General features: G+C 46.8%; 1 long non-coding RNA gene across 2 annotated transcripts in view; it reads left to right on the forward strand.

Moving 5' to 3' along the window:
* LOC116579910 overlaps positions 1-24971 on the forward strand; it is a 51710-nt gene that overhangs the window by 15430 nt on the left and 11309 nt on the right. Inside the window, exons 2-3 of one of the 2 annotated variants that reach the window (XR_004281452.1) lie at positions 1379-1442; positions 1803-1896. This is a non-coding gene — a long non-coding RNA (uncharacterized LOC116579910). Of the gene's footprint in view, positions 1-1378; positions 1443-1802; positions 1897-24971 lie in introns of those variants that run through there. The other variant, XR_004281453.1, reaches the window with a different exon arrangement.

Below are 24971 nucleotides of genomic sequence, written 5' to 3' on the forward strand. Positions count from 1 at the left end.
AAATGTGTCACATCAGCCCTCTCTTTAGCCACCATCCTGGGCAAAAATCCCATGCAGGGAAAGCCCTCCCCCACTCATAAGACACTGCCCCTTCCTCTCCTTGCAGTGTTCGGGCCTGCAGGACTGCGGGTGGACTACCTTACGCGTGTCAGGATGGCTGGAATCAAAAAAGACAAAAAATAACAAGTGTTGGAGAGGATGTGGATAAGAAGAATCCCTCATGTACTGCTGGTGGGAATGCAAGCTGGTGCAGCACTCTGGAAGATACTACGGAGGTTCCTTAAAAAATTAAAAATAGAACTACCTTATGATCCAGTAATTCCACGGCTTTGTGTTTACCTAAAGAAAATGAAAACACCAGCTTGAAAAGATATATGCACCCCTGTGCTTATTGCAGCATTATTTACAATAGCCAAGATATGGGGGCCACCTAAGTGTCCATTGATAGACAGATGGATGAAGATGGGGAGTATATTACAATGGACTATTACTCAGCCATAAAAAAGCATGCGATCTTGCCATTTGCGACAAGATGTATGAGGGTATTATGCTAAGGGGGTAAGTCAAATAGAGAAAGATAAATACGGTATGATTTCACTTACACGGGGGATGTAGACAACAAAGCAAAGGAACACATAGACAAACAAAAGCAGAAACAGACCCATAAATAAGGGAACAAGCTGATGGTGTCCAGAGGGGAGAGGGTGGGGTGATGGGCAAGATGGGCGAGGGGGAAGGGAAGGTATGGGCTTCCTGTAGGGAATGAGCAAGTCACTGGTATGAAAGGCGCAGCGTAGGGAACACAGTCAATGGTATTGTAACAGCATTGTGTGGTGACAGATGGTAGCTACACTTGCGACGAGGGTAGCATAATGTGTAGACTCGTCCAATCACAATGTCGCACATCCGAAACTAACGTAACATGTGTGTCAACTACACTTCAAGACAAAAGAAAAAAAAAATATCGTGCTGGTGGCTCCTTGGGGCTTCAGTCATTTTCCCAGGACATAGACACGGCTCAGTTCCCCAGGGCACGCAGACTCTCCCCTAACTAAAAGGAACCCCCAAAAGGATCCGAATCTGCCTTATGTCTCAGTAGCTGCTGGGAATCCTATATGACTGTATGCACAGTTCTCACTTGAGTTCCCCAAGTACAAAGAGCAACTTCAAGGAAGGGCCCACATTTTGTAGGCTCTGGTTACTGAAGGAGGATTGTCAAATGTTCAGTCTGCCTCAACGGGGCAAGCGGGATTCTGGCATGGGGACTTGTCAACACTGCCCGTTGGCAGGTTGGTGAACCCAGTCTGCGCTCTTGGTCGGGTTTTTTTTTGTTTTTTTTTTTTTTTAAAGCTAATTCTTATTGTTGTCCACTTCACAGTTTCTGCTGCCGCGCTGTAGACCCTGGTATCAATTTTCGTTGAAAATGCTGCAGAAACAAAAAGGTAATGCCACTTCCCGCACTGTTTCAAAAGGTTTTTAAGTGGAAAAAGGTATTTAGTATTTTTAATAAGCATCTTCAATACTATTGAGTTGGTTTCTTTGTTCATATCACAAGATTAATTATGCTGTCAGACACTTTCAAGGCCTGCTTAACAAAGATTCAGTGATATAATGGTTTGCTTTGCAGTGCCTTTTTTCTGCATAGCAATCACAATCAGCATTAGACAATTTAAAACCCTTTCACCAGCCGGAAGTTCTGAAGAGCCTTTTAATCAACAAAAGTAATTTTGCAAACAACTAGATACAGCATTTTTCATATTAACTAACTTGCATTTAAACTCCGCCGGCTTGATTCTTCCCAGGTCTCTGATTCCTGGGAAATTGGGTTATCCCGATGGCCTAGAATCTGAAAGTGGGGATCACGGCCACAACTGTCCTCCCTGGGTACCCCCAAATGTTCACAACCCATTCCTCCGCTCTGCTTATTAAAGAGATTGCATGCAAATGTAATTCATGCGTTTTAATTATCTCTTAATATACAGATCTTGTCTAATCAGTTAAACTCTTTTTTTGTTAATTTGGTTGCCCGGAGAGCTTCCTCTTGCTGTTTCTTCACAGTTGCAATCTGTGTTAGTGTGTTGGCGTTTTACGCAATTCATGTTGTTTTTAAAATTTGCTCGTTTTTTTTTTTTTTTCATTATTTTGTGTATGCCTGGAATTAGAAAATTCTACTAGCATCACTTCCAAAAATTTTAAAATGCAAACGTTTTTGAGATTGACAATAACCAAGTTGAGCTGGAGTTCTCTGTTTCTATAATGGCCCATACAAACCACCCCATACAGAACTAAAGGTTGTGAGGTTTTGTGCTTAAAAGGTGGCTTCCCTAGGAGTTAGAGCAGGGAGACACATTTTTTTTTTTTAATCAGGCGCATTTAAAAAAAAAAAAAATGAAACTAACCTGTTAATGACACCTTTAAAACATTCATTTAAAAAAAAAAAAAAAGAAAGAAAGAAAGAAAGAGGAGAGGAAGGCCCAGCCAACAGCGGTAATGTGTACCGTGGCTGTGTGTAGTAATTAGCCACCGAAACAGTGATTCTCACACCCTAAACCCTTGCGTGTTTGACACGATTTCAACCCTGGCGAGAAGTGACCCAGGGATCTGGAACCACAGGACACGAGGGGCGAGTCCTGTCACAAGAAATAACAGGGTCAGGAGACGCGGCTAATGAAGTCATAGCAACTACTGCACAGAGCCAATCAGAAAAGGCGCCAATCTGCAAATGAGGATATAATTAGCAGAAAAAATAACATGCTTTGGTTGGATTGGAGGGGAGCCTGTAATGACTGGATATTGAGAAAGATTCCGAAAGATTAGAGCAAACATTATGCAACAAAGAATACCTAATTAGGGGGAAAAAAAGTGAATATGCCTTAATTAGAGGCAAATACATGATTGAAAGATGCAGAGTTGTCTGTTAATATGAATGTAGTAATAAAGGTTAGAGCACAGCTCCTGGTTCGGCTTAGCAAAGCACTCTGCGGATCAGTGGGAGTGGCACGCACATCTCTTTGCAGATGATGCTTTCTACAAGGCGGCACGCAGAGCGTTCTGAGACCCGTTTAGTAGAGGGCACTAGCTAACTGGTCATCTTGGCTCCAGGACCCTCCTGCCTCCTGGGACACGAGCACCCGCACCACTTGTCATGCTGCTAAAAATGCAAAAAACAGACCATCGAGTGCAAAAAAGGAAAGTGTCCGCATGTCAGCGTCTAGGGACGGAGCTCAGGAACATTTGATGGTTTCCTTTCAGATCTGTAACTGGCACGCTGTGGATTTTGTTTAAGGAATTGAAGCTGACCCTTCCTCCTCCCAGGCCACCAGGCCCAAGCTGGCCCCTCCAGCCACCCCAGCAGGGTCCCCCGTGAGTTTTTACGATGCACGACGATGTGCAAAGACTCCCTCCAACCACTCTTCTTCCCATGCCGCAGACATTTCAAGACTCCAGCAGCCACTCATTTTTCGCCTAATAGAAAAACTACGTGTTGTTTTAGTTCCTCTCTTTTCTCCCTTTCCCCCAAACTGTTCGGAGTATTGATTTTCATTTATTTTACACGATTCTTAATTGTCATCATTAGCTATCTATGCCACATCCCCCTGCTTAAATATACCCTGTCAATTTTGTAGCATATTTATAGATTAATTTAAATGTGTTTTTAAATTTATGACTGCATACCTTTGGTATGTTTGTAACATTAAAATACTTACGGTACAGAATTTTTTAATTAAAACTATTCATCAAAGAAAGTCCAGGTAGCGAGGATCTCCTTGTTTGCGGTGGGGGTTGTGGCAGCCAGAGCCAGCAAAATAATAGGTCAATTAAAAAAAACCTAAAGATAGCATTTCGAAAGACCCAGTTGTTTAATGAGCATTTGCCAACCGATCCCCCCAAATTAAATTATGAACTTGTTTTTTTAGTGATGGGCATCAGGGCTGCACATGGCAGAAGCAGAGGGAAAGAGACCCAGGAAGGGAAATGCTCCTGCCGAGGGACTGCTTGCACGCACGGGCTCGCCTCCTGGTGTCTGGCCCAGGGCAACAGGGACCACTTCCTGGAAATCAACACCTGAAACCGTGGAACCATCCCCATCACTTTATGTGTCCATGGCTCGGGTCTGTCTGGCTATATCGGCTTTGTTTGGACCTCTTTAAACCCACTCTGGCAGCCTCCTCTGGCTACTGTAACAGACTTTCTTACGGCACTTGATGGCTAGAAAAAAAAAAATCTCTGCTGTTCCTGCCCGCGAGTGCTCTTATTCAAATTCACGTTGTTGAACTGTCAGCTGTCCGGAGAACCATCTAAGGCAAACGGTGCATCCGTGGCCCCCTTGGCTGATGCATTCCCACGGCTGCTTCTGTGGCTGCTTCTGCAGAGGGCACCTTGCTGAGCGGGAGCGCCTGCCTGGAAGGCCACGCTGGGGAAGGAAGCATGGCATTAATGAAGTCCAAAAGCCAAACAGCACCCCAGAACGTGGTAGTGAGGCTCTGTGTCACAGTGCTGGAAATAACCGGACACGCTGCGGCTCTGACCAGGAATGGGGAGGAGGGGCGGATTGATGTCCCTCCACTTGTCTTGGCAGGTTGGAGTGTGTCCTCGATGCTGGGTTTTTAAGATTCCCCGGTCTTCCTGTCTTACTCTATTTGGGATGCGCCTTCATTCTTAGCATTTTCCCGCCAGTTATTTAAAAATTAGTTAGGTCGTGGACCCGAGGTCCTGGTAAAAAGTTTCACATTCCCTACACTTTAAAAATAACATTTCCTAAAAGCAAAAGGGATGTTTTTCACGACAATCCATAATTTCACAATATTTCATGAGTGGCTTTTCTATCTCTCACTCCTTTTGATTTTTAAACCAACCTTCTTGCTTAGATTATCCTGGATCCCACCATACGAGAATGTTGCCTACAAATATTTGTGATGTTTTGAACAAATACGGAACGAATAAAATCAACGTATACTCTGTAATTTTTTTTTTTTTTTAATATCCAGCTGACTTTTGGGGTGGGCATTTTAGGGATAAGGCAAAATGTCAGTCCCTCCATAAATAGCCTCGACAATGAAACGCCGCTTACAGCTTTCTAGCATTCATTAGATCATGTTAAATTCATTTCGAGTCTGACGTTAGAGAAAGGAGAAGCTTCTTATTTGCCAGTTGGCTGAGAGGGCACAGGGCAGCTGGGACTTCGCCTACTTGGCCTCGTCACCAGGCGTGGGCCCTTCTGGGGACCACTGTGGAGGCAGGATCAGTTTCTACATAAACAGGTGGGGTGACGGCTCTCTACAAGGAGAGCTGTCTTGGGCCCATCCTGCCCCTCACATCCTGATTTATTTCCGACATGAGCTTTTATCAAAACGTCCCCACTGACAAGAGGGGGGCAGAGGCAGATAATAATAAAGATAGCTAATGGAGTAGGGTTGCATTGGAATGGGACCAAATCCTCCTTTTACCCGACTTTGAATGCTAAATGAATCACTCAGATTTATTTGGAGGAGGGAACTCCACAAGGTCCTCATCAGGGCAAAATAGGGTTACAATTCAATAAAACGCGTGGCAATGCTTTATTGACTAATGAACCTACCGTGCGGCCAACGGCTGTATTTTACTGTCGCAGACCCTAACTGCCTGGCAATTACGTCGTGAGTGTTTGCTAAAGACGCTGCCTGTCTTTCCCCCCTCAGATCTGGAAACAGGTTCAGCGCGAGAGGCTCGGGAGGAAGCAGGTCGCACACCTTTCCCGAGTCTTCTGGGGATAGAAGCCAGGCACCGATAATAACCGTGCAAACAAGTTGATGCTGCTATTTTTAAATAAGCTGTTATTATTGACTAACAGAGGTTGCCGTGGGTGGGATGACAAAGCCTCGGGAGCCGGAGAGTTGCTGTGAAGACCTGCACCAGAGAGCTCGTTAATGAGAATAGTTAAGTGTAGAGTTAAATGCTCACCGCCGTCCCGCCATCCTGTTCCATCTTCCTGGGAGCAGCACGGAGCTGGGGGCCGGGGGCTCCATCCGCGATGTCTTTGGCCCCTGCCATTCCCCAAACACTGTGTCGGTGGACTTAGCGCGTTCATCAGGTAAGGCGAGGAGCCGAGGGCAAGAGTTGTGGAACGGTAGAAATGGTGCCTCATTGCCAATAACCAGGGGGTATTTGATGCCGAAAACTAGAGCAGTCACTGCTGAAAGTGGCTCTGTTTCCACCAGCGCCATCCACACGTGCCCTAAGGCCGGAGCTGGAGCCATCCCGGCGTGATTCTTGGCATGTGTGTGTGTGTGCACTCGTGGACACACACACACACACACACACTCTCTCACAGTGGGCTCATTTTCCTCTGGATTGTTCTGTGTCTTAGTGCATTTAAAATGAACTTCAGTTCAGGACTTTTCAGTGCCTTTGGCCACCTGGGTTGTTTTGCAACGTAATAAGGAACCGGTGGTCTGAGCAGGACCAAGCCAGGGTATGGGACTTCTGCAGCAACGTGCTCTGAAGGCTGGACCAGAGTGGACCAGCAGAACAGAGGGGGGAGCCTGTGACGCCTTTCCTCCCCATTTGATGGGTCTGTAAACACTCCGTAGGATCCCGTTGGCCGGTGTCTAGGGGAGATGCAGGGGAGGGAATGTTGAAGCTCACAGATGATTCAGAGTAAAAGCGAGTTGCAGAAAGGTTCACAGAGGATGGTTTCATCTTAATATTTTTTAACCCAACCAAACATCCTGAATATATTTGTACATGAATAAATATGTACAAATGATCTAGAAAGAGCCACATCAACCTAAGAATAATGGGTGTTAATATTATACAGTGCTAACATCATGCCAGGCACTGTTCTAAATATTTTACATATATTAACATGCCTCCAATGCTCGCAACAATCCTGTGGGGCAGATACCATTCTGATCTTCATTTGACAAAGGGAGGAAATAAAGCACAGAGAGGTGAAGCCACTGGCCCAAGTTCACACAGCAGAAACGGAAGCATGAGGACTCAGGGCGAGGCCCTGGGCTCTAGACTTCAAGTAAATAACCCCCCACTCTGCTTCCTGTGCTGATGAGGGGCCACTCAGACGGGAAGAGGTCAAGGATGGTGATCAAGGGAGCCTCAGGTTTACATTTCGCACCTCAGCTGATAGATCACAAGCGTCTCATATGTGTGAAGGGGTGGGAAGTGTATCCACACAAATTATGTAAGAGCATTCTGAGTGCCCTCTGTGACGTCAGAGCCCACGTTTGATGGTATGGCTTGATCCAGTTTGCCAAAGGGGTGTAGTCCAGGTGCTGCGGACCAATAAGGGAGACTTGGCGGGTCCCCAAGGATAAGCCACAGGGCAGGTGGTGCATTCCAGGCACGCAGGTCTCACGGCGGTAGGTGGGAGGCCCGCTGACCACAACACACCATGCTCAGTGGAACTTACTATCACCTGAACACCACGAATGGCGTTTTACTTTAGAGCAGGACAGATTCGTCACGCTAGATTCCTATTATTGATGTCAGCCTTGTTATCTTTTCGCATTTTTTATTTACATTTAATTTGTGTGCTGAGCCCATTTACACTCAAAGTGCACATTTCTGCTTTGGTTTCCGTTGCACAAAAGCTCCGAGTTTGAGATGCAGGAAATGGCGAGACGGGTAGAAACGTTCCAGGTGCTTTGCCAGCTTCCGCGCCCTTCGTCCTTGTGCCGCGGGGGCCGCGTTGTCTGGAGCCGCTCACCCCCTTTCTGTCCTCACCTGCCCTCGTCCCTCCTGGGTGGCTTGCAAGTCCGCTCCCTTCACCAGACATTCCCGTAAGACAGCCCCCACTTCCTACCCTGTGTCTGACCGTCTGTGGACCTTAGCTTAGCCTTTCAAAATACATTAAGTCGAAGGGATTGGAAAGATCATCGATGCTGAGAAGGCCAAAGCTTGTGCTGGGTGCTATGCATTTTTTTTTTTTAAAGCCATGATAAATTCGTGATAAAATCTGAAGATGGGTTTGTGGCCATTTGAGGATTCTGGCATCTACCCGTCCATCCTTCACCTTGACCTTCGGGGCACTCGCGAAGGGGGGAGATTGTAACCTGGCACAGTGGGCTGGCAACATATTTCTGAAAGGTCCAGCTTCTATGTGAAGGGTATCGTTGGAGGGGGTCATGGACAGAGACAGAGGCCTAGGGGACATTTGAGTTAAAAGGGTCTTTCCATAACATGGGTGTCCTGGCTTCTGTACGCCGGTTTGTCTCCTCCATAATTGGAAGTTTCAGGTATAGCCGTGAAAGTCTGTTTTTCCAAAGAGAAAATGAAGGGGTTGAAGATTAGGAAGCATGGGACACCCACGAGACCCAGACTGACAACACGCACCCCCGAGGATGATGCCCTGGGAGAGCCTGTGCCCAGGGGCAGTGGCTCGACTCCCTCCCAGTGATGGCGTCACCCCTCAGGAGTGTCGCTAATGAGTCCTCTGCATTTACTGGAGGTAAGGCTGATCCAACCCTCCTCCATTGCCAGGTCAATGGGGGGATGTCTGGCCGTTCAGAGGGGGATGATTTGCCTCCAAATGCAAAGCCCAGTGCTTGGGACATAATGGGAATTTGTGACACTCGATGGAGAACTTTAGGCCCATAAACCAGAGACAGTATGTAGTCGCTCATCTGTGACAGACATAATAGGGATAATCGTCACTTAATAAGTAATCCAAGGCTAATTAAATGTTACTAATATACATTGCAAAGATTCTTTTTTCCCCTCACACTCCTTCAGAGTCCCCTGTATGAATGGGTGCTCAAGGAGCTTCTGCATGGGGAAAATGAGGAAAATAATGAAAAAAAATGTCCATTGCCAAGGAACTGAGAAACACAGGTCACATGCTTCTTAGAATCCCTTCAGTGTATACACAGGCAGGTGGGTTTCCTGCGCTGGGGTGACAGTGGGGGCCGAATGGCCCGGACATCTTGCTGACTAACAGCCAGTGTGGCCAGGATATCACACAACCACATTAACCACAACTGGAGGCCACGTTCCTGGCTTTTTAGATCAGGCAGTCATTGACTGTGGGCTATCCTAATGATGGAGGGCAGGGGACAAGCTTCCCAGCCTGGAAGTGCCCATGGCAGGGGACAGTGCTTCAGAGAAGGGGCAGGAGGGAGCCAGGACACACACGCTGCTCTGGGGGAGATGGGCCACCAGCTGCCGAGGGATAGCTGTACGGGGCTCCGCACCACTTGTCTTGATGCCAGAGAAGAAGCTTATCTCCTACGAGGTATGTCCACCCTGGCCTCATGTGACTCACTCCACTCATTTCCTGTCTGAACAGCCATCACAGAGTTTTGCTTTGTTTCTTTCTTTTCCTTTTTCTTTTTTTTTTCAAGAATGATGACCCTTATATTTGCATTTTTTAAAAAAGTTTCTTGAAAGCCCCCTCTCATCTACAATCTCCTCTTTTCTTCCCGACGGTGTTGAGATCAATAGAATTAGCACTGCTTTCCCATTTCATAGATGCAGAGCACTGAGCCCCAAGAGAGACCAGGCGGCAGCAAAAGTCACCCAGTAAGAGGCAGAGCTGGGGATCAAACACAATCCTGCAGCATGTAGCCCAAGGTCCTGGAAACCAGGCAGAGGGTCCCTCGGAGCCACCACCAGTAGAAGAGCCCATACCACTGTGTATGCAGTGCATGGCCTGTGCAACCATACGCAGCCACTGTGGCTCTGCTGATACAGACTTGAGCTGGGGGGGGGGGGGGTCAAACCAAACCACAGTGCATGCTACCCTGCATCCAATGTCTTCTTCCTTCTGTTCCTCAAAACCAGCTTGTAGTGGTTTTGGTCTTATTATTATGGTTCTGGCTCTAACCAGACCTAGTTACCTGAAACCAGTCTGCTCACTGGTAGCAGCTCACTGCCTCCCATTTCCCTAATTCTCAATTCTGACAGAGTGCTGGTTCAGCTCCTCTTCTGATTCTGGGTCTGAAGTCCACTGGTCAGTCTATGGATGGCGGCAGTTGAGTCTTCATCCCAACCCAGGGAACTGTGGCCAAGACTCGGCGTGGGAGCTGTTCCTGAGTTCTCTGTGATAGGGCAGGCTCCAAACCCTCCCAGTCTAGACAAGCCCAAATTGTCATCTGTCAGGGAGTGGGGAGTAGATCTTTATACTTCTGGGAGTTTGGAGTGAGGCTCCTTCCAAGTGTGAGGTCTGAAACTCTAAGGCCCAAACTACACCCCTCAGAAACAAAGAGGACAACTCTCCATCTGGATGGTTGGTCCATCTTCTGAACTCTTGGTCCATCTGCTGAACTCAGCGGGCTGCGCACGAGAGCTCAGCTGGCCCCGGCTAATGGCCAGTGTGGGTCAGTGCCTCACTTGGTTTTCCAGAAGAGGCTCCAATCACCTGGTGTATATTACTGTGGGGAGTGGGTATGACAGAGGGACAAACAGACCATCTTATTATGACAGAGATGACCACAAAAGGTCCTTCAAGTGTTCCTCGGACGTGAGGTCAGAAGGCCTGTTGTGCTGTGGCATCGGCCAGCCAAGAGACCCTTCTGGGCTCTGTTTCCTCATCTGTAAAATGCAGATAGTGATTCCGCCCGGGCTGTTTCTCCGCTATTTACGAGAGTGAGTGGGTCGGTACTTGGGAAAACTGGGCATGCGCGGACGCCCAGGACAGATGTGTGCGTGGGAGGGGGGTGTGTTGGGGAGCAGGTGGCACAGTTCTGGGGGTGACTTGCATCAAAGCAGGCCCAGCGCCACGCATTCTTCCATTCTCCATTGACCTGTGTCACTCCAGCCTTTTTTCCGGCATGGCTCAGCCTCTCTGTCCTGAACGCAAACAGGGTTCTTCTTCTGGAGGGAGACCGAGGTGCTCGTCTCCGCATTAACCTCCATTCCCGGGGTCACGTCCTGTGGTCAGTCATTGTCATCTCGCTCTTCATTATTTTCTAAGGTTTGTTTCTCTTCTGAAACCCACCCAGAGGGAGGGGAGCCCCGCCTAGCTTTCACCCCTCTTATGTACAGTAGCTTGTTTTATGACTTTGTTTTAAAAACTATTGGCGTAGGGTACAATAACACAGATGTCTTTGCCTCACAAGAGAACCGTGAATTTCCACTTCTCTCTTCTCAGTGACAGCTCCATTACCTCCCATAGATAGTCTCTTCTTTGGCCCTGGAAAAAGCAGGGGGGAAAATGGTGTTTTGCAATTGTCCCTTACCATAGGGCGACCGGATCAATAGGACTGGCGCCCATTGTCCCTCGCGGGGATTCCCTGGGTCCTGGGACCTGCCCTGTGAGCAGCCTCCCTGGGGGTGGAGGGGGACAAAGTCCGAATCCCCAGAGGAGCGCTAAAGCCATCACAGGAGAAATATCTGTTTTCTCGCGAGCGTCCCGCAGGCATATCGGTGAGTGGTGGCAACCCAGTGGTGGGGAAACTTTGTTGGCTGCCTTACTAAATCTTCACAGGCCTGACCTCAGCTTGACAACTCCTTAACACGTGCAGAGAACAGTCACTGCTCTGTGCAGAGCCGAGAGCTCCATCAGCCTCTCCCGCAGGTGTCGGAGGCCAGGCTGGAAGAGGGGTGGGGAGCGGGAGGCAGATTTAAGCACACATCACCGCCGATGCGGCGGCAGAGTCGGCCTGTCTCCTGCTCGCAGGCAGAGCTCCTCTGCTCGGTAGCATGTCACGCTGTCATGCTGGCTCTTGCCTGTGTGTAAAGTGGTAAGGTGTGAGTTTAATTAGCATAGAACAAAATTTCTTACTCTCTAATAATAACACCTTGAATTTTTATGTTACCTGCTTTCCAAGGAGCTCAAAGCATTAAAAAAAAAATGCACTTCTTCATTTTGTCTCATGGTGTTCCAGAGAAAAAGATCATATCCCCATTCCACAGAAAGGGAAACCAAGGCAGAGGGTGGGGAGCTCTACCTGGCTCCTAACTTAGCGGTTTCCTTCGGTTCTGCCTGGAATGGATGAGCTCGAGTTGCTTGAAGAGGAGGGCATGGGAGATCTAGGGCTGGGGTAAAAGTGCCTTCAGACAATGCGTAGGTGACATTGGTGAATGGAGAGGGCAGGTCTATGCCGTAGGGAGTTATAATAGGGTTTGGGCAGACTGGAGGGGCCAGCCACCCAGAATGGGCCCCTGCTCTGGCTCCAGAGAAGTGTTGGCTTGCAAGAATGCAAACCCAGTGATGCCATAAAAAAAAAGAAAAAAAAAAAGAGATGAAAAATCCCCACCTTTCTATGTGTCTCCTATGTATTCTTTTGGGGCACAGTGCCTTGGCCCACAGTTTGGGACTTCTAGAACTTCTTGTTCAGAGTTTGAACAAGATTAGCTTTCCAGTTTGCACACAGTAGACTAGGATGGGTCAGGAAACATACTGATCTATGGAAACAGGAGGAGGCTATGCCCTAATTGTATGATGTGACAGGTCAGTGAATCATGGGCATGGTGATGATATGGAGAGAAAGAGGGGGAACCCAAAGAAGTGGAGGGGAATAACCTAAGGTGTGCAGTCCATTGAATGAGGGAGAACCCCAAGATGGCCGTAGCTGGAGATTCCAGGGTCAAGAGCACGGTCACGCCTCTGATGAGACAGAACAGCTGAGAGCTGACAGCAGAGGGCTCATTTGTGAACCTGGGACCTGGGAAAGAGGAGGAAGAGGGTTTCAGCATCATGTACCCAGGCAGAGACTGCACAGGCAGGTAAGGGTGTCCTATGGTCTGCCTGTTCTCAAGATTCTGAATTTCATGAGACTGTAAACATTATAACAACTGGGAGACCCCAAGTTGGTCTCCAATTTGAGGTTGCCAGGTTTTTCTTTGGCCAGAAGATTGCAGGAAAATAAATAGCCACCATCTCTATTTTGTTGAAGAAAAAAAATCTTCCCAGATGAAGACATATAATAATCAGCCCTTTAAAGTGAATAATTTTATCAACTAAAAATTTCATCAAAAAGTTACTCCTTAGCCTTTATTTTTATTTCATTTTTTTCCCATGAATGGACATCAGTTTGTGGATTGCTGTTTATTTTTTTAATTTTTTATTTTTTATAAACATATATTTTTATCCCCAGGGGTACAGGTCTGTGAATCGCCAGGTTTACACACTTCACAGCACTCACCAAAGCACATACCCTCCCCAATGTCCATAACCCCACCCCCCTTCTCTCAACCCCCCTCCCCCCAGCAACCCTCAGTTTGTTTTGTGAGATTAAGAGTCACTTTAAAGACCACTGCTAACACCCTCCAAAACCAGCCAAAAGGAGAAAACCCAGGTGGATTGTAAGTAGCCACGAGAGGGGAGATGTTGTGTTTGTGAGCATGGAGGGAACTGCTCTGCTAAGACAGAGAGCAGAATGAAAAGCAAAGGCTGAGTTCTAAGACCTGGAGGAAGGTCTCAGTCAAAGGCTTGAGAAAGAAAGAGAACAGGAGACAAAAGGAGCAGCAGGGGCAGGGTGGGGAGGGCACAAGCGCTAGAGAGAGGATGCATGGGAAGGCTAGAACAGCCCATTTGCTTGCTGGATGGACATCTTGGATGAGAGCCCCATCCTTTTCCTTTTTTTTGAGGCAGAAACCCAAATTCCTCTGTCCCTACTGAGAATAAGGGCTGATGTACCAGGTACAGTGACCATCGTGACCATTGTCTTTCTCTGGAGACAGAGAACAGGCAGATGAGCTAAGCCAGATGGCCATGGGGGTAACACTGGCCCCCCAGCAGCTCCAGGGCAATCTCAACGAAGACCTACACAATCCATAACCCGAGAAGGCTGCTGAGCAGATATTGTCTGGGCAATTGTCTCTCTCTGCATTGGACCCTCGTGCTGACGTTGATGAAGTTTCTCCAGACACATGGGCAAGAATCTTTCACTGGGATGAGGATTAACCAAGGCTATTAGTGCTTGTGGAGAGGGGAGCTACCCCTTCTCTCACCAGAAGTGTGGGCTTCCTGGGGATTATGAGTTAATGTATCTGGAACAGTGTTAGCTTCTCCAGGTTTTGTGGTCTATCTGGAAGTCATATTCCAAGTCTCCCATGAGCCACCTGGCTGCGATTCCACTTGGATCAGGGCTTGCCATTAAATGCAATGAGGAGCTCAGGCCATTTATCACAGTGAATCCAGTGCCTAAATCTGGGAGGAAATGGTCAGTGCTCCAAATTGGAGCTGGGTCTCTCTGCCAGAGACTGCGTACAGCTAGCACCGCTGGGTTTCTGGGCTGAGTTGTTATCTGTTTGTAAAAATGAATGCCATTCATTGAGCTTCTCTTTTGGATCCCAGCCATGAGGTGATGAATTTTGCTGGTTTGTGTATTCATTTGCTCACTCATTAAATGTTTACTGAACTCTTACTATGTACCAGACCCTGTTCTAGGTACTGTAATCAGAAAACTTTCTTGTCTCATACTTTAAGGGAGAGGATAACATAACATAAATAAACAGAAACATAACATAAACAAACAAACAAAAGACTTATTTTAGAAAGTAAGAGATGCTCAGGAAAAAGTATAAAGAGGTTCATATAATAAAGAGTGACTGGGTTTCATTTGACAGAGGTCAGAGAAGGTCTCTCCAAGGAGATGGCATCTGATTGGATCTGAATCCACCTGGGGGTGAGAATCTGGGAGAAGATTATTCCAGGCAGAGATAACAGCAAGTGTCAATTCTTTCAGGGAGGGATGAGCTTGACATGTCAAAGATCACCATGGCTGGAAGGAAGTGAGCAAAGCAGGACCAGTGGAAGATGAGTTTGGAAGGAATCAGAAACCAGATAATTTAGAATCTTATTGATCATGGTAAAGGTTTAGGATAGCATCATTATTGTGAAGGAAACCATTGGAAAGCTTTAAGCTAGGTGGTGTATTAGTCAGGATGGGACACGTTGTGCTGTAGTAACGAACAACTCTAAACTTCTACAAACTTGAAATAATTTCTCCCTTGGGCTACATGTTCATCTGAAGTCATCAGAGGGGAATGTGCCCCTTACCATGCTCATTAGCAGTCCTGGATTAACAGACAGCCCACCATCTGGAACTCTGCTAGTCTCATGTCATGAAGAAGGACAGAGAACAAATCACCCACACTGTCTTTTAAAGATATCTGCCCTGGGAGGGACAACCTGGGGAACTTCCATCATATTTCAGTGACAAAGGAAGTCACACATTCTTGTCTTTTCTCAGAAACATTTGCTACTAGCACTAATGATTATTACCTGGGGCTCCTGCTGGCAGAGGGAGGGCCCAGGGACCCAGTAACAGTCCCTGATGTCCCCATAATCATGGACTCTGTGTTCTGATGGTCACCCAGTTAGAATCACTTTCCCCCAAACAAGAGTAATCTGGCTTTTGTGTTTGATTGCTAATGTGGTAGTAGAGATTGCTAATGTGGTAGTAGAGATTGGAAAAGATGAACTTTTCCAAAAAAGTTGAGATAGAGCTTTGAGAGATGCAGTTATTGGGTATCTCACTCAGGGCAAGGTTTGAACTTAGAAATGGCCCTTTCCCTGCTGATAAGCACCAGCATGCTGCCCATCCCCACAGCAGCCTGGAGAAGGTGTTTGCCTATACTGGGTCAACCTGACAATGGTCAATACCAGACATCCCTGCTTCCATGGAGTTCAGGGATGGCCCATGTGTTCCCAGAGAGGTCCACAGGCCCCCTTGTGTCATGGACTTAACTCTCTTGTAGCTTACACTCCCTCAGGTGCACAAGGCTGCAGCCACTCTGATGTTTACTGTGTGGACGTCCTTTCTACTGGGGATGCCTGTGTCCCCAAGGTCTCTTTCTGCAGCCCAGGGTGAGTGGATTTTGCATGGGTTTTACCCCTTTATCTCTGGGGTCATCTGTAGACCTCTGGGTGTATGGGAACATCAAGGAATCTCCCCTCCAATTTGGCTGCTCATTGATTGGACTCCAGAGAGAGTGGCCTTCCACCAGACAGGGCAGGAGCACTCCTCAGTGACCATCAGACCAAAGTCTTTATTCCCTGGACAGAACTTCCCCACCCAACTCAAGTTCTTCTGAGAGATAAAGGGCAGAAGGGCCTGGCTTCCCTGATTCCTGTGTCCTTACCTCTTTCTTGAGACCCTCAAACCAACCCACTTCCAAGCATCATCCATGGCCTCCCTTCTGGTCTACCCTGAGTCACTTGCACCTGACCTTGAGGTGTGCATATATTCATGTGTGCATTTTCTTCTGGTCTGCCCAGTGATGCTCTCCCATTGCTTTTTGGCCATACTTCTTGATTGCTGAATCAAAAACAAGCCTGACTCTTCTTTCTCTTGCTTCCTTGTGGCCTGAGGACAATGCTGAGCATTCAATATGATCTCAATAAAGGCTAATTGATTTGCACTGTTTTATGAAATTGCAAAAAGGTCACAGGGTTCGGTCTACATGTGCAGCATTGGGTGGGGAAGAACATCATCTTCCATGAGTCTTGGACCAGAAAGATGGTCTTAACTCAACCCTAGTATGGGAGACAATCACTGGGATCTCCTTCCAGTTTCACACTGACTTGCGATGTGATGCTAAGCTACTCTTTTCCCCCTCCTCAGGCCTCAACACCCCTTCTGAACAACAAGGCAGGGCTTCCAGATCCGAAGTCTATGTTTGTCAGATGTGCGTCATTCAAGTTAAATAGTCTTAACCTTGACACTTGATTTTTCTCCGCCCTAAGTCAGGCATGCTGAGTGTGTTGGGGGTAAAAGGGAACAGGTAAGAGAGAATTACCACTGGTTTTCCATTTTCGTTCCCTGCCACTTCTTCCTGTCAATCCCAACATGTCTCCTTCCCATCATCCCATTACTTCAGTCTCATTATGCTCAGGAGACATGTGAGATTTTAACACTTAAAAGAATGATAGATATTGTAGCCAGACGTCAAAAATAGATTGTACAACAGGGATACTAAGGGATCCTAATTGTCTTAGAGAGTTTGGAGACAGTCCTTAAACCATGCTGAAATGGACTGCCCAGATGCCCCTTCAGGAGTAGAGGACATATTCACCCAGCTGTTGGGAGAGCCCCAGCACACAGCCTCAACTGCCAGCCAAGTGTCATGCCTTTCCCAGGTGAGGGCCTCTAAGCTTGACTGGCTGGGGGTGGGGCAGGGTGTCTGGGGACCCAGCACCCTTACCCCACAGCTGGATGCCTGGAAGGTCCTCCTGTCTTCGGACCTTTTGGTGAGGTTAGTGGAGGCCTTCCTCTAAGGAAGCATTACAGCCTGGCTCCCTCCTCTGCCCGGTCCTGCTTCCTTGCCATACACAGGCCCACAACAGCACTCACTAGCCAGGTTCTCCCTAAGAGTCAGCTTCCCAGGGGCCCCAACCCATGCACCCTACAATGACCTGTAAGGAGGAGAGAGACGGGGAAGGGAAGAGAAGCCAGAGCCCACAGCCTTGTCCTGTCTCCCTACCCTCACTTCTGATATCCTGAGCCCCGACTCAGACCAGCCCTGCCGGCATTTGAGGACCATTCCTCGGCCGCGTTCACACAAACAACTCCCACACACCTGAGGCAAACAAGAGGTGGACTAAATAGCCTTTACTTTTATCAGGCACACGGCATTTTGAGCAAAGGTTTACACTCCTCTTATTCACCTTGTTCACATCTGATCTTTTCACTCCTTTTCATTTAATACGACACGAGGTCTGACCTACCAAGGAGACACGATGCGGAGAGGGCGAAGAGCTGACCTCACCGTGTCCAGCAGCCTCGAGGTCCCAAGGACTAGAAAGGACAAAGATGGCATGTTTGCTCCTTGCTGATCCTTGTCCCTTACCTTCACTGTCTTTCACCCTGTGGTCCTTGAGCCTCTTAAAGAGTATCTTCGGTTTCTTTTTGCTTCTCTGGTCCTGAGGACACTGAGAGGCCTTGTGCACTTGTCACAAATATTTCCTTGGAGCCAGGAACTGTGCTGGGCACAAGAGGGTCAGAGGAGGACAGAACGTGTCCTAGTCATGAAGCACACATGGCCCCAGGCAGAGGAGACGAACCTGCTGGAGAAGGAAGAAACTGAGAAGTGTCTGGAGATCTGGGGGACCACAAAGGCTTCCTGGAGAGGGGGGCATTCGAGCCCAGCCTGGACGGGAGAGGTTTACTTTCTGGGAGTTCACCCTTTTCCTAAGCTGCCAAAAGTCTTCTCAGCTCTTCCAAGTGCTGAAAACCAAGGTCCACTGGTTAGGGCCTCTCCAGGCAAGGCCACAATCTTTCCTGTGTTTGTGTCTTGGCCATTCACCTGACACCTGTCCAGGCTTCCTTGTGTCCATACTCCAGAAAACTAGTGAGCAGGTGACCATTGGGGGCCACAGAGGAGAATGGATGTGTGGCATCTGCTGAGATGAGGTGGAGAGCTCCAGAAGAGAGGTCTCCGTTCCACTGCTGGGCAGCCCAGAAGGCCTGGTCTTAGGACTCTGACACCAGGCATGCTTCCCCAGTGACTGCAGGGCTCGGGCTTCCCGAGGGCCCCAGCCCTGAGAAGCCCTGAGCTGGGCCTTCACCTAGGCTCAGAGAACTCAGCCTCATGAGTGTCTGACAGCTCATAGGCTGCAGGCAAACCTGGCCTCCCTGGGCCTCAATGTCTCAATTGGGAAACACGAGACTTATTCTAGAAAAGCTTCTTCAGAAGTTTTTTTTTTTTTTCCTTTCCTTTATGTTCGGTTTTAATAAACAATGCACAACAGATGCTGAGCGCGTCTACCCTGTGTCTGGCAAGGTACTTCAATCATAGTCCCTGACCCAGTGGGGCTTATGTTCATTCACTCTCTCTTTCACTCAACAAACACACTCCTCGCCCTGGTCTAGGCGTCGGAGACATAGTGATGAAAAAAATGTGCACGTCTCCACCCTTCCGCTCTGGTGGGGAAGACAGAAAACTCAGTAAACAAATAAGTGAAATCTCCTTGCCCACCGCAGGGGCTAACAAGGACCATATCTTTGTGCCCCCAACCCCAATGAGGCCAGACGCTTTCGTTGGACTTCACTTGCTATAAAATTTAATAAGAAAGCAATTGTTTTGGGCGCCTGGGTGGCTCAGTGGGTTAAGCCGCTGCCTTCGGCTCAGGTCATGATCTCAGGGTCTTGGGATCGAGTCCCGCATCGGGCTCTCTGCGCAGCAGGGAGCCTGCTTCCCTATCTCTCTCCCTTTCTCTGGCAGCCTCTCCATCTACTTGTGATTTCTTTAAAAAAAAAAAAAAGAAAGAAAGAAAGAAAGCAATTGTTTGTTTTTTAATTATAAAGGGATAGCTAAACCTGAAGACAACTTTTCAAAGAATGCTGCCCTTCCTCACAGTCACTGATCTGCCCCAACCTCCATTCCACACTCATGAGGGTCAATGTGCCAAAGAAAAATGGGCTGCTCTCTCCAAGGGGAAACCGAGGCAGCAGGCAGGGAATTGCCCACTCCTGGCCTCCAGCTGGCCTTGCTGCTGATGCCCCTTCCTGAGCAGCTTGGGAGGGGTGACGCTAGTTCGCTCTGGTATTTCTTCCACTCTGGTGCCCTGCCTACCCCTGGGGAACATGGGGAAGGGCGGGCCATCGTGGGGTGAATCTGCAAGGATTTGGTGAATTCTGCAAAGTGGGTGGCCCGGGTCAGGTCGGCCCAGCTAATGAGCATTTCTGTCTTGTTTGGTTTTTGTGTGCTTTTGTTTATTTTTGCCTGAACAGCACAGACTGATTTTTGATGTTGCCCAACGGCTGACTTTCTTTCTCCTGCCAGCCTCAGTTCACTTTGCTCTGCTCTGGAAATTATTTCTTGGCTTTTGCCTCCATGGACTTCAAGTTTTCAGCAACAGCTGAATTGCAAAGGATCCTAACTGAGAAGCCTTCTTCAGAACACCAGGGCGGGGGTGTGTGTGTAAGGGGTGTAGCCCTGGGGCTCAGCCCTGCTGGGTCTACACAGGGCCAGACATCTGCTTAGAGATGGAAACCACCAGCTGGTTAGCTTCATGCAGAGAGAAATAACCCTAGGTACTTACAAGCTTTTACTTGGAGTACAGAGAGCCTTCCATTTACTCAGCTGTCTTACAAAATCTGATAAAAACTGAAAGATGTTTGAGTAGTAAATTTAATTCCAAACTCTGGAGCTCAATGTATCGACTGACTTTCAGGAAGTAGAAAGGTCCACCCAGGTGCGTCACCATGGACATCAAATGCTAAGGCATTTGACCGATGTGCCCAGAGAAATTGCCAGGGCGAGGTTCTGTGCTGGGTGCCAGGCTACAACACTGAGCATATTGATTCTGCCTGGACACAGTGTATTGTCTACCTGGCAGTAGCACCTGGTGTGACAACAGACATGCCAAAAAGGTCATGTGATATGAGCTGCAACATCAGGTTGCTATGTTTCCAGGCCCCATTCTTTGGGGTGTGAGGCTGGGAATCAGGAGACAGATTTAGGGAGCATTTCACTGACACTGCAGACAAAGCTGTCCTAGGCAAAGGAGACAGCATGAGCAAAGGCCTGGAGATAAGATAAATTTTTAGTATTTTTAGAGAATGGAATGAGTTCAGTATTTCTGGATTATAACATGTGGTGTGGGTGGTGATTGATGTCACCCTAGGAGGCAGGTGAGTCCCATCATAGAGGTTCTTGAAAACACGTTCAGGATGGTGGGACTCCACAGCAGTTACTAGGCATGAGAGCTGCAAGGTCAAATTTGCATCAGGAAAGGTGATTCTGGCTGCAGTGTAGAAGTCATATTAGATTGGAAGCTAGCAATATGGACGCTTTATATTGAACAAGTGAGAGAAAATGGTAGTAAAGACTGGGGTCATGGGAGTGGAAATGGCTGGAATGGAGAGATATGGGAATCCACACAATCTGATGATTGGTCAGACAATGGCTGTACTAGGGAGCAAGGAATTCAGGATGGTCTCTGTTTATTGATCCCTAGACAGAGAACCCAAGGCAGCTAAAGATGGGAAGAGAGATGGCAGGTTAACTTTGCAGATAGTCAAAAGATATCCAAGATAAATGATCAGATGATTCAGATATGAGCTCATATTTAAAGCCAAAACAGAGGTCAAGCTTGTTAACAGGGTATGTAAAGTGTAAAAAGAAAAAAAAAAAAAAAGAAATCCCAAGGAAAATATACATATTTAATGTAAAAATCATGAGAAATAAGACTATGAAGGAACCCAAAAAGGAATGGCCAGAGAGGTAGCAAAAACCCAAGAGGATATGATTATCTTGAAAGTCAAACTAAGAGCTAACTATGCCTTCATGCTGGAGGGAAAAAATCAAGTGAGTTATGAACTGAAAAGCATTTTTTTTCTGCAAGTATTTGGACAATTTTGGTGAGAGGGTGTCCTTTAGAGGGAGGGAGCAGAAGCCCAACTGCAATGAGTTAAAGAGTGAATGGAGGGGGAAGTGGAGCCAGCAAGTGTAAACTCCTCAACTAGAAACTTGATTGGTTATGAGAGCAAAAATGTGCTTGGGGATATAGGGGAATTTTCTCTTATTAAGTTGGTGGAGATATAAACATGTTTAAACATAGAAAGTAGTGAAGCCATGAAAAGATACTTGGGGAGTGGAAGTGGATAAAATGAAAGTGGAACAGAGATAAAGTGGGGAGATCAGTCTCCCATACACGAAGGAGGTTTTCCCACCATCTGTGATGGGAGAAAAAGGTGGAAAGGAAGAGATTGGAAAACCATAAAGAAATGTTAAAATATTCAATTGGGATAATTTCTTGCTCTGGAGAGAAAGCTGAGTGAGAAAACTCAGAGAAATGGTACACAATGTGGAAGGCTCAGCTGAACCTAGATACCTTGTGTCTATAGGGCCTCCAACTTTCAGAAGAGTGATTTTTCTCCAGCATTGCCCTTAAACCTAGAGTGGAAGTAAAGGGGGGGAAATGGATTAACTCAAGAATGGGATTCTGTGAGGGTGGGTCATGGACAATGAAAAGAGATGTGACATGGAGGACAATCACATGAGAATGGTTGAAAAAGAACTTGAAAAGCAGATGAAAAAAACAAAGCAGAAGGAATTGCTAAGAAGGAAAGTAGCATTGGCATCCATGGCCCAGAAATCCCAGTAAAATAGAGTAAAAATGTGTAAATGAGGAAATATGCAAAAGAGCTAAGACAGGACTCTGGGCCTGAGAATTTTATACCTCCAGGATTTAAGATTTGAGAGAGTCAGACTTTAAGGACAAGGGTATAGTCCACTTGGACATGGCTATTCACCTGAATGGCTGAAATGTGTGATATACAAGCCATTGGAAACTAGCAGATGGATCAATCAACTGTGAGGTGTCAGGGATGGGTGATAGGTCAACCATGTTAAGACTGAGGTCATTCCCAATGACAATAATAGGTAGGAGTTCAGGGAAGACACTAACTCGGTTATCCTGGTACTGGTGAATGAGAAAAATGCCCAGGGATTACAAGAGGTAGAGAGGAACACCATCAGATGGTGCTTATCTTCAGGGATGACTCCTGATCCTACTGTACACTGGGTGCAGAAGAATGAACATTTGCCACCATAGAGGACTACAGAGGAAGCTTGTCCCCAGAATGTGTCATTGAGACCACAGTTTCAGTTATAGAACAAAGACATTGAAATGATAAGGGAGAATTAAGGGGGTTGGTTTATCAAAAACAGGGCTTCCATATAAATTTGGAAAGGAAAAGGACACCAGTGATGCAGTCAGGGAAAAGTAGGCATAGTACATGGGAATGGGGAAATCTGGCATCTAGAGGACTGGTGGTCAGGGATAGCAAGGATGGAGGCAGGTATAGTCAGCATGTACCGTAGAGGTGCCTATGAGCTGGGAAAAGAGTGGTTGTCCCTGAGAGCCATTTAGCAAACAGTGGAACTCATCAGTTCAATGGATTCTCTCTAAATGTTAGAAACATTGCATTGTGCCCAGAGGCATCCAGCCTATGGAGCCTAGTGCCCACAAGTCCTACTCCTGTGGCAGCTTCCCAAAACCAGCCATGGTGGGCCTGGGTTGTCATGGAATGGCAGAGCTCCCCACATTTGGGGAGCTGCTTCCCCACATATGCTGCTTCCGTGAAGCTTGTACTTCACTACTGTCAATCCAAGTCTCTATCGGGAAACTCGCTCCACGTCATATGATGGGTAAATGATTTTTTTTCTTAAATTAGGATTTGACAGAATAATTGTAAAATTGGTATTTTGCTTAAAAACCCTTTCTTCAAGCTTATAAGATGACATTAGAGAGAAATTTTCTCAGCAGAGATTTTTATAAGATGTAGCATATTGAACTGTATTTAAACATATTGAATGTGTATAAATTATCACGAGTAAAAAGGGAAAAAAGGACAGTTGTTTTATTTCCAAAAGATTTAAATGACTTCAGTGACTTTCACAGTAAGACCTCAATTTAAATGGCTAATGTTTGGATGGCAGGTTTGTGCCTCTTAGGATGGGGCATCTCAGCTCTCAGGAAGAAGACATAATAGCAGTGGGACATATATCCCAAACCCCAGGTAAACAAAACAAAACAAAACAAACACAGTAAAATTTTACTTTAAAAAATTACCACAGTGCTTTTTGTTTTAAGTACCCATGTTCTAACTACACATGCTCTAATTCTAACTACACATGTTCTAATTCTAATCTTGAACCCTAATTTATTGAATTTCTGGTTCCTAGAGTTCGTGCACGATAGTCCCAGCAAAGTCTTTGATAAACTGAACTAAATCCAATTTTCAAGTGACCAAAGTAGAATTCAACATCAGAAAGTCATTCTACTAATTCTTAAGAAAGAGGTGAATAAGATCAATATGGTGGACAGAATAACTCATTTGCTGATGTGATGACTAAAGGAGTAAGATTCTTTCACTCTTCCTCCTGAGGTGGTATGGTGGAGTGGCAGCAGCAGGACTGGGATTTTACTTTTCTAAGGCTGTGATTTTCCTACCTTTGTCCTATCTTGAGATAGACCCATCCTCTACTCCCTCCCACTGTTCACATGCTGGGCTCATGTGAAAGGCACACTGGATGGATAGATGGATGGATGGATAGATGGATGGATGGAAACATGGATACAAATGGACAAATGGATGGATGTATGGATACATGGATGGACAAATGGATGGATGGATGGTAGATGGATGGATAAAAGAAAGAATGGAAGGGTGAGTGAGTGGAAAGAAGGAAGGAAGAGAGACAGAGACAGAGAAGATGAGAGAAGAAATAAAGGGTGAATTTTACCTTGAAATCTTTTCACCTTCAGTTCAATGTCAGTCTATAATACCCTTCAGTACACTGTCAGTCTAATAATACCCATGAGTACCGGATGACAGAGCCCTAAGAGACTGTGCTCCCAGTGAAATTCCCACTGACTCTCTACGGACTCAAGTTGTAAAGACAAGGATTTATCAGTCCAGAAAGGTCCAGGCTGAGAAGAAGCTCCTTCTCCCTCTGCATCGCAGTGTAGGTGCAGAGAACCCCGGTTTGTCTGCCAAATCTCAGAGTCTGGGACGGAATCCTGCACTGTGAAGCCACCTCATTGCTATCGCCCTTCTCATACTCCCTTCCTCTCAGACACCATAAATATTGGTCTTAAGAACGACCTAAGGTGCTAAGGGAGGAATAAAGTCCCAGAACCCATAATTGGGCTACCACTTCGAGGGCATTTCACAAAGGTTCACACCCCTTTTCAGATGGCTTATACACAGAGGACAATGAGTCAAATTAGAAAGGTTGAAGACGATAAAGTTCCAGAATCCATTTCTCTTCCTCCTGCTCTGCCTGCTCCCCTCACCTTTCTTCCATTCGCCTCTTTCCCCAATCCCTCACTCCGAAAGGAAGGACCCCTGGTCTGACCCTGTCAGACTCTCCGATCTCCCCACCCCCACCATGCCTTCCATAACACCTCCTCCACCTCCTTCTCCGTCAGCCAGAACTTGTGCAAATGACACTTGGAACTCCACCTTCCCTGGCACATTGGATGAGGAAATGACTAGAAACCTGACAGTCTATCACTACCAGGGAGTGACAATTTAAAAAAAAAAAAATTCCAGTTATGAGTGTAAGTTTAAAAATGT

This window comes from Mustela erminea, chromosome 19 (genome assembly GCF_009829155.1).
Source record: "Mustela erminea isolate mMusErm1 chromosome 19, mMusErm1.Pri, whole genome shotgun sequence".
Taxonomy (NCBI): Eukaryota; Metazoa; Chordata; class Mammalia; order Carnivora; family Mustelidae; genus Mustela; species Mustela erminea.